This window comes from Podarcis bocagei, assembly GCF_964188305.1.
Source record: "Podarcis bocagei genome assembly, chromosome: 2".
NCBI lineage: Eukaryota > Metazoa > Chordata > Lepidosauria > Squamata > Lacertidae > Podarcis > Podarcis bocagei.
In genome coordinates, this window is record NC_138126.1 from 20817208 (window position 1) to 20824249 (window position 7042).

Genomic DNA, 7042 nt, shown 5'->3' on the forward strand with positions numbered 1-7042 from the left:
GGGCACAGCCTGCACCACAAAAAACACGGATCCACAGCTTCCTGGCCACTCCATGGCTCAAAAACGTGGTTTTGAAGCACGGATCTTCATGGATCATCACACTTTTTGCATTGGGGAACCCCAAATTCACCCTTTATTCAAATATCTTGTACATAACCACAGATCTGACCACAAACATCATGGATCTACTGCCAGATGCTACCCTGGATATATTGGCCAATTTTTAGGTGGGTGTGCTGGGATGGAGGAAACGGAGTCGGCTGAATCTCTATCCATTAAAGATGGGCGTCCAATGGCTGGGCCAGAATAATTTCAGTTTGGTTTGCCAGCTCCCAGCTCTTAATGGGGCGGAATAGTCACCTGTAGCCGCTATCAGGAGTCCCGGTGTGATCCTGGATGCTTCTGTCTCTATGGAGGCATTGGTCACAAATGTAGCCAAACTGGAATTTTTGAATCTATGTCAGGTTAGGAGATTGGTACCGTACCTGTCCCTTTCCAACCTAGCCATGGTGATCCATGCAGTAGTCACCTGCAGACTAGACTACTTTAATTTGCTGTACACCTGAGCCGGGGAGTGCAGGGTATAAATGTGATAGAGAGAGAGAGAGTGAGAGTGAGAGAGATAGATATGCAGGGCTACCCTTGAGACTGCTCCAGAAACTCCAAATGGTCTAAAATGCAGATGCATGAGTTCTTACTTGGACTTTGTGGGGAGCCCACATTCAGTTGGTTGTTCATCAGCTGGATTGGCTCCAGGTGGAGTATCGAATCAGGTTCAATGTTTAGGTGCTAATCTTTAAAGCCCTAAACAGTCTGTGACCTTTCTTATCTGTGGGAATTATCTTCCAATACACCCCCCATGAGTGTGACGCTCATCTAACAGCAACCTACTGGTGGTCCCTGGCCCAAAACATATCCAGCTGTCCTCAACCAGAGCCAGAGCCTTTTTGGTGGAACGCTTTGTCTAATGAGAACCAGGGCTCGGTGCAATCTATCTCAGTTCTCTCACTTGTCATGGTGAGTGGGCTTGCACATTCCTATGACCCTTGTGAGTGAAGCCATTGGGAATCTCGTACTCCCAGCAGGGTCACCCAAGGTGGTAAGGTCAAAGAAAATTAAATATGCTCAGAGTCCTGTAGTGATTTCATGCTCTTTATTGCAGCTTGTAAAACAGTGATTGAATTCCCCCCCCCAAACCTCAGGCTTTTATATACATTATTTACACAATGAGTCCCGTCTGACTAGCTGATTCTGCTTCCCTCCTGGAGCCTGAATGGTCTTTTCCTGCAAGCCAATCAGTTCTTGCATTCTAGGATCCTACTTGCCTATTGTTCTAGGATCCAAGCTTAGTACATAACAGGGAAGGAGTTAGACAAAGAATGATCCAAGAAGTCCTCAACGGCAGAACAGGCGGGTGATAACAAGCAGTGTGTTACAATGGCTCTGAAGGCGGATGAAGGCTGCAGCAGATAGGATCCACCAGTTTGTCGTGACTACTCATGCCATCAGAACAGAGCCCTACTGCGAAGACTGTGCGTTGGTCAGCGTGCACTAATCTACACACATAAAACAAATTCACGCACAGGCGTCTTCCAAAAACCAAACCCAACCCCCCAAACCCTCCCCCCATGGCCATCACTAAATGGCTACTGTGGCAGGAATGTGAAGCCCCTAGTCATGAACCGACACATGGGCGGTCAGTCGTTCTGACTCAAGGAATGAGGCCGTTGAGCAGCTCAGCAGCTGTATCCATGACTGAGCAGCCCTTTTTAGGATCCACTATGCTCACCCCGAAAAGGGGAAGGGGCTGGAAACGGTGCCCTAAACCAGTGTTTCCCAACCGGTGTTCCGCGGCACACTACTGTGCCGTGAGACATCGGCTGGTGTGCCGTGGGAGGGAGGCGGGCGAGTCGGGCGGCGAGAGGCGGCGGCGGCGAGGATCCGCGTCGAGCCAGGGGCAGCTCCGCGGTGGTGGTGCCGAGCGGCGGGGCAGCGCGCGCAAAAGGGAGGAGCGCGAGACAGCGGAGGAGGAGGAGGCCGGCATGTCCGGGCAGCAGCAGCAACAGCAGCAGCAGCAACTCCCGGCGACGGCTCCTCAAGCCCCGCCGCCGCCCCCTCCTCCGCCCGCTATCGCCGCCACCACCACAACAGCCGCCGCCGCCTCAGCTGCCGCCGTCCCTCAGTCCCTCGCTCTGCTGCCTCCTCCCACCCCGGCAAGGGGGAGGGAAAAAACTTTCACTTTTGTGCGTCCCTCCCGGCGTGACGCTGCGCGCTGACGTCACGGGGCGGGGCTTTAATGGTGGTGTGCCGCGAGATTTTTTTCCGGTATACAGGTGTGCCGTTGCCCAAAAACGTTTGGGAAACACTGCCCTAAACATAGTATGCCTCCCTTTTTCCCTGACTGGATTACCACGCCCAGGTGGAATCTCTTTTCCTATAGTTTGAATCCATTATTCTGCATCCTAGTCTCTAGAACAGCAGAAAACAAGCTTGCTCCCTCTTCAACATGACATCCCTTCAAATATTTAAACATGGCTATCATGTCACTCCTTAATCTTCTCTTCTCTAGATTAAACAAATCCAGCTCCCTAAGTCTCTCCTCATAGGGCTTGGATTCCAGACCTTTTACATTTTGGTCACCCTCCTCTGGACATGCTCCAACTTGACAATATCCTTCTTCAACTGGACACAGTATTTCAGGTGTGGTCTGACCAACCAACCAGAATAGTGTGGTAGCATTCCTTCACTTGATCTAGACACTATACTCCTATTGATGTAGCCCAGAATTGCATTGGCATTCTTAGCTGCCACATCACACTGTTGACTCATATTCAGCTTGTGGTCGACTAAGACTCCCAGATCCCTTTCACAGGTACTGTTGTCAAGCCAAGTGTCCCCCACCTGTGCATTTCATTTTTTCTATCCAGGTGCAGTACCTTACATTTCTCCCTTTTGAACTCCATATTGTTGGTTTTGGCCCAGCTCTCTAGGCTATTCGGGTCATTTTGAATTCTGACCCTGTCCTCTGGTGTATTAGCAACCCCTCCCAGTTTGCAGTCATTTGCAAATTTGATTAGCACACCCTCTATTCCATCATCCAAATCATTTATAAAAATATTGAATAGCACCAGGCCCAGGACAGAACCTTGTGGAACCCCAGTAGTCATTTTTTTCCAGGATGAAGGTGGGCCACTGATGAGCACTCTTTGGGTTCAGCCCATCAACCAATTACAAATCCACCTAACAGTAGCTTTGTCTAGCCCACATTTTACTTGTTGTTTTGCAATAATATCATGGGGGACCTTTTCAAAGGCCTTACTGAAGTCAAGGTAAGCTGGTACAAGGGAAAGCAGGATTGTAATTACCGTAAAAATTACTGATTACTTTGGATCAGCAGTCTCAACCTAACCCGATATGTGGGGAGAGCCACGTGTTCCTTTGGAAGGCAAGTGGAATACAGTGTGATATACTGACAGCTGTTTTAAAAGATGTAACTGTAACTTAAAATCCAGTATCAGGGGAAAAAACAAAAATAGATGGTCCCTGTGTGGATAGTCATGTTTGCATGATGGGGCCACCTCCAGTGACCATGTGGCCTGATATAAGAGGGTTCTAAAATCAGTCCTGAAAGTAGACTGATTGAGAATGACACACGCATAGCTTTTGCTCTGCCATTAACAAGGTGAGCTGAAGCAAATTCTTGCCTCCCTTTGGGCTTAGCAATATTTCCTACAGCATTCTTGTTGAAGGGCATTGGAGAGTTAGGTGAGGGTCACTTTTCTGTTTTTCCATCAAGCCCCCAGACAAGAATGCTACAGCATCAGCCCCAAACACTCAGTCTCATAACAAAAAATACTCAACGGAGTTAGGGCTGAGGGTAGGGGAAGTACAATCATGATCTTTCCAGTCTTCTAGAAGCTGACCATTTTGGTCATTTTGGTCATGGAGCCAAATATCTGTTTCCAAGTTTAAAGAGTCTAAACAAGTAAAGAACAAGCTTGCCCTTTACATGCAAAAGCCCTGGAATTCAGCCCATTGGGCAATGATAGGCTGGGAGGAGGGAGGTAAGGACTAGCACCTTCTCTGACCTCCACCTCCAACAGCTACACCTGAAAGTTTCATGATGGGGTTCGATTTGAGAAGCTGAATGTTTATAAAGGCACTTAGCCAATTTCTGCCACGGAAATTCTGAACAGAAACACTCTGTAGGTTCAGCCCCCAAAAGAAACTGCTCTATGGTCTCTGTGTTGGGAAATGGGAACAGATCTTGCTCATCACCAACCTTCCCTCCGCAAATCAGTATCACTATGAGGCTGAACTGAACAGCTTGCTCCAGAGTTTTAAGAGATATGTTTCTGTGGTGTAGTAGTTAAGAGCGGTGGACTCTAATCTGGTGAGCTGGGTTCGCTTCCCCGCTCCTCCACATGCAGCTGCTGGGTGACCTTGGGCCAGTCACACTTCTCTCTGAACTCTCTCAGCCCCACCTACCTCACAAGGTGTCTGTTGTGGGGGTGGAAGGGAAAGGAGATTTTTAACCACTTTGAGACTCCTTCAAGTAGAGAAAAGCAGGATATAAAAACTACCTCCATAAATAAGAATTCTATGGAAAAGGACCATCCCTGCCATGATGATGAAAACTATATGTTTGGATTTTGCTGTATTATACCAACCTGTGGAATATGACAGTTCGCAGTTTCAAAATCTATTTGGCCACAGTGGATTGACAGTCTGGACACACAAAAACCTCTGGAAGATCTTTTGAATCAATGCCTATGCAAAAGCAGTGGTACCAGTCCTTGCAGTTTCCTTCACAGTAAGCCATAGTTAGGTCACCACTGGGCCTCCTGCACCCTTCCTTCAAGAAACATAGTGACCAGCAGCCTTCAAACAAGGATATCTGAGCAATAGGTTAGTGTATCCTTCCATCCCTCTGGGCATGATCGAGACACAGTAATGTAACTCTCGTTCAAGATTTGTCTCTTCTTGGGAGGAACAGCATCAATTTCCACTTGAAAATATTTGTCTTGTCCTTCAAAATAGGTTTTCCCACAGTGCTGTATTATTTCTTTTGCAATCCAGGGTCTAATGGCAGCCATATCCTTTTGTATGAACTGTAATTGGGCAGCAGAAGCAATCAGATGGGCAATGGTACATGTGAAAGGACCATAGTCACTGGAATTACCTTACCTGGGTATATCAGTTGGTGCAAAAAATGACCAGCTGCAAAACTGTAGGGATATTTTGAATCCATCTCATACAGACATGCTAAGAAGGATGTTATTGCATCAATCACAGAGTGGTTCAATCCATGTTTGGAATCTAGATAGAGCATGGTCTTCCTTTTAAAAATGATTACTATCAGTTTCCAGTGGACTTCTCTGTCATTTACTGGAATAATCAAAACATCTTTCTTTAGCACTCCAAATCTCAAACAGTTCTTCAGAGCTTGCACTGGCAATCTTTGACATATCTGCATGAAGTGGCAAGTACGGTAAGTGGAAAAATTGTTCCATTGTGACCTAGCTCTTTGGCCATGATCACCCTGGAGGCAAGAAAGGCATCTATTATGCGATCATTTATCCAGTTTGATCCTTTCAGTGTGTTTATGTCATAGTCATACACACAGATGTTGCCAACTGAACCAAAGTCCCATGGTTTGTAGACTGAGTGTGGGGAAGGTACAGTTGTGCAATGGGGGAACTGATGTACAAATCAGTGATTTGTCCAAACACTTCTCACTTTGTGTTGAGAATATGGGGCTGCTATAATCAATATCGGTCACTGTCAAATCCTCTTTCCCACCTTTTGGAGTGGAGGTCATCTGAGGCTGAGTGCTTTCCAGGTGTCTCATAGTCAGTTGGTGATCTTAAGGAGTCAAACCCCTCAGCAGCCTGCACTGAATCAGCTGCTGGAGCTACTGTTATCTTTTCCTGCAGTCTGGGGAACTTTCTTCCCGATCTACTCTTCTGTCTTTTATTTCACTTCAACTGTGTGAGCTGCAACTGGCAAGGCTTCCCTGGTTCTGGTGGCATGCCGATAGATTTTGTGGCAGCTATAATATGGTAACAAGTCCTGGCTGATGGGTGCGCACACAATGTCCTGTACGGACTGTGCATGCATGGCAGCCCGTATGGACGCCGTGCGTGTGGCAGCCCGTATGGTCGCCAGGAGAGCGGCTGCCCATACAGCCTGTACGACCGCCATGAGAGGAGCTGCCTGTACGGACGCTACGCGAGCAGCAGCCTGTACAGTCGCCGCGAGAGCAGCTGCCCGTATGAGCCATACGGTCGCTGCGAGAGGGGCTGCCTGTACAGTTGCCGCAAGAGCGGCAGCCAGTACAGCGACCTTACTGTCACTCTCCCCCCAGCATGGCACCCTGGGGCACCATCACCCCGCTGCCCCTTCATATGCCCCTGTAGTCAATCAAATGTACTATGAACAATCTGAAGTCATGCTGGGCACAATTCACCACGAATCCTGTTCTTTTTCTAAAAACACGTGGTGGACTCCAGGAAAGCTGTCAGCAGGCAACATGATTCCCATGGGCACCACGTTGGAAACCCCCTATTTCAAAGTTTGCACTGACAAAATCAGTTCTCAAAAAAACTTGCAGTTAAACCTCCATTTATAATTACTACCCCTGCAAAGCAACCAACTTTTGTCCCAAAACCATTTGTAGCTGAATTGACGCAAGACAGGTGATTGTTTTTCATGGTTACTTTGGTGGTCTCCATCTAGTTGGTTTGATAATTTACATTCACAGGTAAGATCATCACAATCTCTGCCTTGGACATTCTTGAGGTTTAGCAGTGTCAAAAATTTCCAGGTGCAGTTCTTCACAGTGGAAGCTATGAATATGAATGTCATTTTATTTCAATGTTCTTGCTAATGCAGAACCATTTCAGATAGCGTTTGTATTTCGGTCATTCCATGGACATTGGTGTGATCTTACAATATAATTTGGTGGAGTCCATTTAACAATCATGCCGATCCATGAGGATTAAAGTATTTAATATAGTGTTTGTTCCTTGGCTGTGCTCTG